Genomic DNA, 11,212 nt, shown 5'->3' with positions numbered 1-11,212 from the left:
GCTGCTGGCCTTGTCCAGGCTTCCCGGAGACCAGCTTTTTCTACTTCTCCCCATCAAATGCTCCTACGGACTCTGCCTCATAGTCTGTGGCCTAGCATGCATCTTGTAGAAACGAGGCATGCTAGCAGATTGCAGGGTTGACATGTGTTTTTTCTTTGTTTTATATTAAAAAGGATTCTGTCAGACAACAAAACCAGCATTTGTTCTGAATATGTCTTGTTCTGAAGCACAGAGTCAATGGGCTGATTCAGTCCTTTCGTTCTTGACACATCCCTCCCCCTTTCTCATTAACTTCAGAGGTAATTTGGGTATAATGAGGACATGTTACATTCCAGATGGTAGGTAAACTTAACCTCTCTGGCTCCCTCCATTTGCTGCCACTTCACCAAATGGGCATTGGCCAGGACAACCGCTGCCTTAGTTGGGTCAGCCATCCGTGCACACATAGGGGAAGGATGGAGATAGTGAGCCAGGGTCTCTCCTGAGGACAAAGTGGAGGATAAGCTTTACCTTTTTTGAATCTATGTGGGTCCTCAGCCCTTCCCCTCCCCATGCCTCATGTACCTGGCACACTGGACCCAGGACCTACTTGCTAATTCAGAATGCAGTTTGTCCCTTCCTTATCCTGCCTATTTCCTCTATTTGATTTTTTGTTGTGTGCTGTCAAGTTGATTCCAACTCATAACGATCCTATAGGAATGAGTGAACTGCCCCATAGAGTTCCTCAGCTGTAATCTCTATGGAAGCAGACTGCCCCATCATTCTTCCATGGAGTGGCTGGTGGGTTCGAACTATATGCCTTTGGGTTAGCAGCCAAGCACATAAGCACTCTGCCACCAGGCTCCTTATTTGACTCTAGAAGTGGCTAATATTCCTGTGTTCTCCAAGACCTTGGGTGGCATTGAACAGCCACCCCAGGATCTGAAATCGGTCTCCCAAGTGGAAAGAACTAGGGGAGCCAAGGAGGCACTGAACCTGGTGCTTACCTATGTCAGCAAAGACTTCTGTTGTTCATTTGTTACATCCATTCATTCATTTATTGTCTTAGTGCTTTCTATAAAAGGACATAGCAACCCCCTTGGGAAGGAAGGGAAGAGCCATATAGGCGACTTCATCCAACCCTGAGAAGGACAGAGCTGTTAGCTAGATGTGAGCAAACTTAGATCAGAAGTGGTTCTCCCGGAAGGTGATTAGCTCAGTACTCAATATTTTGAGGGTCAGATAATGTTTCACCAGCTTTTGTATTTCCTTTGGAAATACTTAACCATGGTCTGTCTGTCTTGAAAAACAATGCATACACAGATTTTCCAGATAATTTCAGAGGTTTATGGATCCTGGAAGTCCATCCTTGGTTCTTTGATTAGGAATCTCTCATTGAAACCAAGCCTTCGAACCCATTCCACGAAGTGATCTGGAATGATAATTTGGGAACAATTACAAGGTGAATCCCTAGAATGGGAGACCTGGAAGAGGCATAGTAAGCCCTGTCAGGAGCCTGATGTGGGAGATTGGATTATTGCCAGGCCTGGGAGAGTGACTGCCATTCAAAGTGGCATGGGCAGCCACCACCTTTGAGCTGGGCAATGTTGTTTCAGACTTTTCCAGTCAAGAGGTGTGGTTGCTGCTGTGTAACATGCACACTGTCCTTGTTTTCTAAGTAAGTTTGTGGCAGGGCTTCAGCCCATAATTTTTCCTATTCCAATTATTGTTCCTGTTCACCCCGAATTTTAAATTTTGGGTCTGTTCTAATGCCGCTTCCTTGGCCATGACTGAACTAGGAAGAACTAGTTTGAAGCCAGCCCTGATTTAGACATGGAGACAAACTCTGCCATGGCTTTTCCTGCTGAGAACGGGTGATTCAGCCAGCTCTTCATGGAGGAAAGTTTCCCATGAGGGAAGAAGGTGCAGGACTCCACCTGCCCCTCCCAGCCAGGCAGGAAGCATTTGGGTTGTTGTTCCTGGGACTGCCCCCCAGATGGGTGCTGCTGAGCCCAGAGGTGATCGTGGATGAACCTCCCAGGAGCAGGAGTCTGCCCAGCCTTGGTCATCCTCAGCCTCGGATGAGAATCTTTCCTTTCCTTCTGTTCCCTTCCCTGGGATCAACTAGTGCTGTAAGGCTCTGGGAAGGGAATATCTTAAAGGTAACCAATTTGTCAGGAAAACAGAGTTCTGAGCTTTTTTGCTTCCCTGTGCTTGCTTGCTTTTTTTTTTTTTTTTTACATCCGTGGTATTATGGATTAAATCGGGTCCCAAAAAATGTGTAAATTCTAAACCCATATACCTGTGAGTGTATAATACCTGCTTGGGTCAGTAATGTCTGACTTACGACTTAAAGACAACTCCTATTTGCAGTTTAATATTTTGTAAATGTGCCCTCAGTTTCAAATGATTGAACCAGCCCCTACCAGCAACAATATATGCATCACAATCACCTCCACTTACTGCAGGTGCAGCTTTTAAATCATTGAAAAGGCTTCAAGCTCTTTCTTGCATTAAAGTAAAGCTAAATAAGCATTATAGATAGCTGTTTTGAATTACCTATAAATTGGACTTAAAGACAGGGTAATCAGCCATGTAAGATGCAACTGTTTGTTTCTCCTTGTTTGGGGGAAGGAAAAGTGAAGAAAATAAAAATCTCAAGGAAACAATTAGTCCAATGAAGTAATGAACCGTGCAAACCACAGCCTCCACTAGCCAGAAGAACAAAAGAGACACGCACCCCTGAAAGAGACACATGTTGCTGGGAAAGAGATGCAAGAGACACGCATTGCTGAGTGAGACATGGAGGGACCGGCACTGCTGGGAAAGAGACTGTGAGAGACTTTTGGCTGAGGGACGGTGGGCTGGGAGAGAGACTGAGCATTTTTCCTGAACTTGAATTGTAGCCTGGTTCTTCCCTAATAAACCCCATAATCTGTGAGTTCTGTGTGGCCACTGCAGTGAATTATCGAACCCAGGAGGGAGGTGGTGGGTGCTTTGGGAGGAACGGTTGGTGAAAGGGCTGGAGGGAGGCAACATGTCTGGCCTTGCAGGAATAGGCCTTGGGTTACTGCTGGTAATCTTGTCTTCCTCTTGTGGGATTAGAGGAGGTCAGAACATGTGGCCTCCTTGCCATTTTTGCAGCACTACACTACCAGAGCTCCCTACAATACTGTCAATGATGGGATAATATCCATATGCCTACAAGGAAACCCAGTTAATACTGCTATTATTCAAATTTATGCACCAACCACTAAAACCAAAGGTGAAGAAATTTAAGATTTTTACTATTATTCAAATTTATGCACCAACCACTAAAGCCAAAGGTGAAGAAATTTAAGACTTTTACCAACTTCTGCAGTCCGAAATTGATCAAACATGCAATCAAGATATATTGATCATTAGTGGTGATTGGAATGCAAAAGTTGGAAACAAAGAAGAATCGCCAGTAGTTGGAAAAGAAGGCCTTGATGATAGAAATGACACCAGAGATCTCATGATAGAATTTTGCAAGACCAATGACTTATTCATCGCAAATATTTTTTTTCAGCAACATAAATGGTGGCTATACACGTGGACCTCACCAGATGGAATACACAGGAACCAGATCAACTATATCTGTGAAAGAGCTCAATATCTTCAGCCAAAACAAGGCCAGGAGCTGATTGTGGAACAGACCACCAATTGCTCATATGCAAATTGAAGTTGAAGCTGAAGAAAACTAAAACAAGTCCATGAGAGTTAAAATATGACCTTGATTATATCCCACTTGAGTTTAGAGACCATCTGAAAAATAGATTTGATGAATTGAACACCAATGATCAAAAACCAGACGAGTTGTGGGATGACATCAAGGACATTGTACATGAAGAAAGCAAAAAAAAAAAAAAAATTAAAAAGACAAGAAAGGAAGAAGAAAACAAAATGGATGTCAGAAGAGACTCTGAAACTTGCTCTAGAACATAGAGTAGCTAAAGAAAATGGAAAAAATGACAAGATAAAAGAACTGAAAATTTCAAAGATTTCAGCTCGAGAAGACAAAGTCAATTATTATAATGAAATGTGCAAACGACTTAGAAAACCAAAGAGAACACACTCAGCATTTCTCAAGCTGAAAGAACTGAAGAAAAAATTCAAGGCTCGAGTTGCAATATTGAAGGATTCTATAAGCAAAATAATGAATGATGCAGGAAGCATCAACAGAAGATGAAAGGAATACAGTCACTGTACCAAAAAATAATTGTTTAACTATTTCAGGAGATGGTATATGATCAAGAACTAATGGTATTGAAGGAGGAAGTTGAAGCTGCACTGAAGGAATTGGAGAAAAACAAGGCTCCAGGAATTGACGGAATACTGATTAAGATGTTTCAACAAACGGATGCAGCCCTGGAGGCTCTCACTCAACTATGCCAAGTAATTTGGAAGACAGCTGCCTGGCCAACTGACTGAAAGAGATCAATATTTGTGCCATTCCCAGGAAAAGTGATCTAATAGAATGTGAAATTTGTTGAACAATATCATTAATATTACACACAAGTAAAATTTTGCTGAAGATGATTCAAAAATGGTAGCAGCAATATATTAACAAGGAACTTCCAGAAATGCAAGCTGGATTCAGAAGAGGACGAGGAATGAAGGCTATCATTGCTGATGTCAGATGGATCTTGGCTGAAAGCAAAGAATACCAGAAAAAAGACTACTTATGTTTTACTGACTATGCAAAGCCATTTGACTATGTGGATCATAACAAATACGTTGCAAAGAATGGGAATTCCAGAACACTTAATTGTGTTCATGAGGAACATGTACATAGACCAGCAGGCTGTCATTTAATCAGAACAAGGAGATAACTGCATGGTTTAGAATCAGGAATGGTGTGCATTAGGGTTGTATCCTTTCACCATACTTAATCTGTATGCTGAGGAAATAATCCAAGAAGCTGGACTATATGAAGAAGAACACAGCATCAGGACTGGAGGAAGACTCATGAACAACCTGAGATATGAGGATGACACAACCTTGCTTGCTGAAAGTGAAAATGACCTGAAGCACTTACTGGTGAAGATCAAAGACTAAGTCTGCAGTATGGATTACACCTCAACATAAAGAAAACTAAAATCCTCACAACTGCACCAATAAGCAGCATCACAATAAATGGAGAAAAGATTGAAGTTGTCAAGATTTCAGTTTACTTGGAGCCACAATCAACATCCATGGAAGCAGCAGTCAAGAAATCAGATGTCATATTGCACTGGGTAAATTAGCTGCAAAAGACATCTTTAAAGTGTTGGAGAGCAAAGATGTCACTTTGTAGATAAATGTGCATAACCCAAGCCTCGTAGGCAGTTGCCTTGTATGCATGTGAGAGCTGGATAATGAATAAGGAAGACTGAAAAAAAGTTGATGTCTTTGAATTGTGGTATTGGCAAAGAATACGGAAAGTCTGATGGACTGCTAGAAGAACAAACAAATCTGCCCTGGAAGAAGTGCAGCTAGAATGCTCATTGGAAGCGAGAATGGCCAGACTTCATCTCACCTACTTTGGTCATGTTGTCAGAAGGGCCCATTCCCTGGAGAAGGATATCATGCTTGGCAAACTGGAGGGTCAGCAAAAAAAGAGGAAGACCCTCAACAAGATGGATTGACACAGTGGCTACAATGATGGGCTCAAGTATAACAAGGATTGTGAGGATGGCACATGACAAGGCAGTGTTTTGTTCTGTTATACATAGTGTCGTGATGAGTCAGAGCTGACTCAACAGCATCTAACAACAACAATGCCCCTTCATCTCAGAATAGCATCCCATCTGGAGCCCCATGTTAGCCCCCACCACTTCACCTCACAGTGATGCTCCCCAAGCCTATACGCTGCTGTCTACTTGGAGAACTCTGCCTCCTGGTAGAACATTTTTCCAAAGCAGTAGAAACTGTAGCATATTTGCAGAAGATTTTGAACACTGTGGCCCCATTCTTATGAGGTGAAGTTATTAGAGAGGCTCTCTCCTCCTCCATATGCTGCTTACATGCACAGGGGCAAGGGTCAGTTGACTTCTCACCAGGGTCTGGGCTACCAGTAAGACCAGCAAGAGGTCTGGTAGGAGGAAAAAGAAATAGGGAACCACTACAGGACTAACCAGCTCAAAGGCCCATAGGTCAAGGAAACGTCATGCAGCAGTTAAGTAGAAGAGGTCATGAGGTCAGGGAGAAGTAGGGGCAGTCCCAGTGTCCAGCAATAGTCATGGGTCAGAATTGGTCACAGGGTCTGGAAAAGGCAAGGGTTCCTGGCTGAGGACAGCTATCTCTGAGCAAAGTAGCACCAGGTAGCCACAGACATCTGCTGAGGTGCTACAGAGCTGGAGAGTGAAGGACCAGCCCTGGCAGCCCAAGTGAGGATTTCAAACAGAGGTTCCCATTATTGCACTATGCAGATGAATAAATGAAGATGGGAGCAGGGGAGGTCTACCTTCAGGAAATAAGGGGTCCAGGGGCTGGGCCTTGCTTCCTGCAAGGCATACTGTCAGAAAGACGCTGCAGCAGACAGAAAGAAGAGGTCTGAAGCCTAGTAACAGCCCCTCTGAGAGTGACTGTTATCATTGGCATGGCAACAGCAGCATTCCAAGCCGGAGAGGAGTCAGAGCTGGAGCAAGTACAGTATAGGAAATAGATGCCTGGTCCTTCTGATCTGGCCTCATTTGCCTTCATCAGAAGATGCCCCCCACAGGGGGAGGAACCAGGAGGGTGACAGGCTTCCTCAGAATCCAGAGCAGGAAAACCATCCTTGGGTCACAGAGAGGGTCAAAAGTCAGGGCTTGACTTATCTTTTAATCCAGACCCCATATCTCTCTCCCTAAATTAGAGCTGAGCCAAGGGCAAGAGGTAGCTCTCAGACTTGGGTGTCTGGATCCCAGGCTCTGCCTCCCCCAGCACTGAGAGCTCTGACCAGGAAGGGTCTGCAAAGCAACCCACCCTTCTCCCCTGCCCTCCTTGATCAGGCTTTTATGCAAGGCTGGAAAAATGCGGAGATGAGAGTGAGACATCATCCTCCTTTGCCCACCCAATCCTGGGAGGCTAAGGACAGTGCAGACCCCACAGTCTCCAGGCTAACCAGGCATTGGATTCGCTACCCTCGTGGCTATGGTCTCCATCATCACTCGCAACTTTCTCTCTCAGGTGACAGCTGCCAGAGCAATGCAATACAGAGAAGAACCCAGAGCTAGGATGCCCTCTGGCCTGGACACTTCAGGCGGTGGTCCTTACTGTACACCACTGGGTCAGTGCTCAGCATCCAGGATATAGAGATGAGACAGGTAAGGTTCACTTTTCCATCACTGTTACCCCATACTTACCTCCAGAGCCTGAGACTCTCCACTCTTTCCTCTGCTCCAACACTGTACTCAAGAAGCTGTTCTCACCCAGTCCATACCTCTCTATAGGGACCTCAGTCTCCACAGGTAGAAATATGTCAAGCCCAGGTCCCTGAGTTTTTATATTATTATTATTTTTAATTCTTCACCTAAGAGCCCAGAAAAACACCAAGTCTTTGCATTACTTCCTCTGGGCAATATGCAGCATATACTAATTATCTCTTTTATACAAAAAACAAAACAAAAAACACCCAAACTCACTGCCGTTGAATTGATTCCAACTCATGGCAACTGCCTTTAAATCTTTATGGAAGCAGATTGCCTTTGATGTCTTGTTACGTTGTGCAAGGGTTCATTTTCAGTTTTTCTACCTTGAATGATCCCAAACCTATTTTCCATTGTAGGCGCTAGAATTTTAACTACTAATTCCCTGGACAATAGCCAGATATAGGAGAACTGGTGGTACAGTTGTTAAAGCACTTGGCAGCTAACCAAAAATTTGATGGTTCAAACCCATTAACCACTCGGTAAATGAAAGATGTGGCTGTCTGCTTCTGTAATGATTTGTGGTCTTGGAAACTTTATAGGACCGGTCCCTGTGTTTTTGTGAAAGGATAGAGGAAGGGTCCAGTCCATCCTCACAAACCCTTTTAACTTCCTCCATGGTTTGGGTAGATGAGGCTGAAGGGGCAGTTCAGAAGTGTGAGTGGCAGATGGGGATTGGAGAAGGGGCAGACACTCAGTCACTCAGCTGGTTCTCAGCAGAATCAGAGGGTTGGGCGAAGCCTAGGTTACTTCTTAGTCTTCATTAGTCCTGCCTTCTTGTCCATCCATTTTAGTCTATGTACCCCTCCATAGCCAGACCAAAAAAAAAAAAATCTCAATATTCCTGTGCCTTATCCCATTCCAAATGCAAATTTACCTGCCTACTTCAGGGAGGCTGCAGGGGCATGCAGCCTGGGGAGGCTGAAGCTCCCCTCCTCCCCTCCAACCATTCGTCAACTCTGGGAATTTCTTCTGACACTGCTGCCACTGGGGATTCAAGGGGCCATGGGGAAAAGAAGCACAGCTGATGTAACTAGAGGGCGACATCTAAAGCCAACTAGCATCTTGGGCAGACCAAAGGATCCCCACCCTACACATCCCACTGGGAGGTGCTTTATTTGTCTGAATGTAGCAGGTAGAGAGGGCTCTCAGAAGGGATCAGCGGGAGAGGTGGCCAGAATGTCCTCCCAGAGCCCATTGAAGTGGGGGGACTCTGTCTTGCTGATGGTGGAGGTGATGATATGTGGTGAAACCTATTCCCACCATGAGAACTTTGAGGTGAGGTTGATGGCAGGACCTCAAGGAAGAGAAAGGTAACCATCATCCCAGTGTCGCATCTAATCTTATTTCTTACTTATCAAAAATACCACAAGTGTATGGCTTTAACAAACAGAAATTTATTTTCTCACATTTTAGGAGGTTACAAGACAAAATTCAGGGTGCTGGCTAGGGAAAAGCTTTTTGCTCTCTGTTGGTTCTAGGGGAAAGACCTTGTCTCTTTTCAGATTGTGTGCCTGGCTTCCAAGGAAATCTTCATGTGACCTGTATGTTCTTCCCCTCTGTGCTACCTTCTCTGTGCCTAATCTGCTCTTTTTATATATCAAAGATCATTGCCTTAAGACATACCTTACACTGGTACATTATGCTAACATAACAAAGGAAGTCCTATTACCAAATGGGATTCCAGGAAGTCCCAGGTTACAAAGAGATCCATTGCTAACTGCATCTTTAACTCAAATTTTTAGGTAAATTGGAACAGGTGCATGTGGTTTTTATTTAACCTTATTTTAGTGCAAGAAAAAGCTCAAAGCCTTTTCAATGTAAAAGCTGCATGTGAGGTGAGGGTGATTGTGATAAAAAATTTTTTCCTAGTAGAAGGTGGCTCAAGGATCTCCAGTGGAGTAGTGGATAAGGCACTTGATTGCTAACCAGACGGTCAGCAGTTCTAACCCACCAGCCACTCCTTGGAAGGAAGACTGGGCAATCTACTTCCAAAAAGATTTACAGCCATAGAACCCCAATGAAGGTCACTATGAATTGGACACAGCTCAATGGCAGTGAGGGTTTTTTTTGAGAGGTTGGCTCAATTATTTCAAAGTGAGGGCAAATTTGCATAATATTAAGGTACAAATAGAAGTTGTCTGTAAGGAGGATGCGTGATCCGAGGACATACAGCACATCCACAGGTATAGGATTTAGGATTTATAGTACATATTTTTGGTGGAACCAATTCAATCCATAATACCAAGGATTAAAAAAAAAAAAATGCACAGATTATCTCAGAATTCTGTTTACTTGACACATTGGCTGGTGGCTTAGTACCTACGGCATTTGACTGCTAACCAGAAGGCTGGCGATTCAAACCCCCAGCCAGTCCTCAAAATGAAAAATGGGCAATCTACTTCAGTAGAGGTACCACCTTGGAAACCAAAGGAGGGGTTGCTTGAGTGAAACTGACTCAACAGCAGTGAGTTTAAGATGTTCCCTTCCCAGAGCCTTACAGCACTAGTTGATCCCAGGGAAGGGAACAGAAGGCAAGGAAAGATTCCCATCTGAGGCTGAGGATGACCGAGGCTGGGCAGATTCCATTCATGTGGGGAGTTAGGAGACTCCTGCTCCTGGGAGGTTCATCCACAATCACCTCTGGGCTCAGCAGCACCCATCTGGGGGGCAGTCCCAGGAACAACAACCCAAATGCTTCCTGCCTGGCTGGGAGGGGCAGGTGGAGTCCTGCACCTTCTTCCCTCATGGGAAACTTTCCTCCATGAAGAGCTGGCTGAATCACCCGTTCTCAGCAGGAAAAGCCATGGCAGAGTTTGTCTCCATGTCTAAATCAGGGCTGGCTTCAAACTAGTTCTTCCTAGTTCAGTCATGGCCAAGGAAGCGGCATCAGAACAGACCCAAAATTTAAAATTCGGGGTGAACAGGAACAATAATTGGAATAGGAAAAATCATGGGCTGAAGCCCTGCTACAAACTTAATCTCCCTCTTAGAAAACAAGGGCAATGTGCATGTTACACAGCAGCAAACACGTCTCTTGACTGGAAAAGTCTGAAACAACATTGCCCAGCTCAAAGGTGGTGGCTGACTGTGCCACTTTGAATGGGTGTCACTCTCCCAGCCTTGGCAATAATCCAATCTCCCACATCAGGCTCCTGACAGGGCTTACTATGCCTCTTCCAGGTCTCCCATTCCAGGGCTTCACCTTGTAATTGCTCCCATTCAGATTATCATTCCAGATCACTTCATGGAACAGGTTTGAAGCTTTGGTCTAAATGAGAGATTCCTAACCAAAGAAACAAGGATGGACTTCCAGGATCCATGTTGTTGTTGTTATGTTGTTAAGCGCCATCAAGTCATCTCTGATTCATAGCAACCCGATGCACAGCAGAATGAAACACCACCCTGTCCTGAGCCAGCTCCACGATTCTTGCTGCACTTGAGCCCATCACCACCGCCAGTGTGTCAATACACCTCGTTGAGGGCCTTTCCCTCTTTTGTCGACCCTCCACCTTACCAAGCATGACATCCTTCTCCAGGGAACGGTCCCTTCTGACAACATGACCAAAGTATGTGAGACGAAGTCTGGCCATTCTTGCCTCCAAGGTGCATCCTGGCTGCACTTCCTCCAGGGCAGACCTGTTAGTTCTTTTAGCAGTCCACAGTACTTTCAGCATTCTTCGCCAACACCACAGCTCAAAAGCATCAACTCTTCTTTGGTCTTCTTTGTTCATTTTCCAGCTCTCACATGCATATGAGGTGATTGAAAATACCATGGCTTGTGTCAGGCACACCTTAGTCCTCAAGGAGACATCTTTGCT

General features: G+C 44.6%; 1 protein-coding gene across 1 annotated transcript in view; it reads left to right on the top strand.

The window, feature by feature from the left end:
* Nucleotides 1-11,212, top strand: part of SF3A3 (splicing factor 3a subunit 3) — a 72,328-nt gene that overhangs the window by 47,129 nt on the left and 13,987 nt on the right. The gene's annotated exons all lie outside the window — the stretch shown is intronic.

The sequence above is a fragment of the Orycteropus afer genome, unplaced genomic scaffold, assembly GCF_000298275.1.
Source record: "Orycteropus afer afer isolate SDZICR_OR568_19922 unplaced genomic scaffold, OryAfe1.0 scaffold00192, whole genome shotgun sequence".
Lineage (NCBI taxonomy): Eukaryota > Metazoa > Chordata > Mammalia > Tubulidentata > Orycteropodidae > Orycteropus > Orycteropus afer.
Note: the sequence above shows the minus strand (reverse complement) of the source record. Positions and strands in the feature narration are given on the sequence as shown.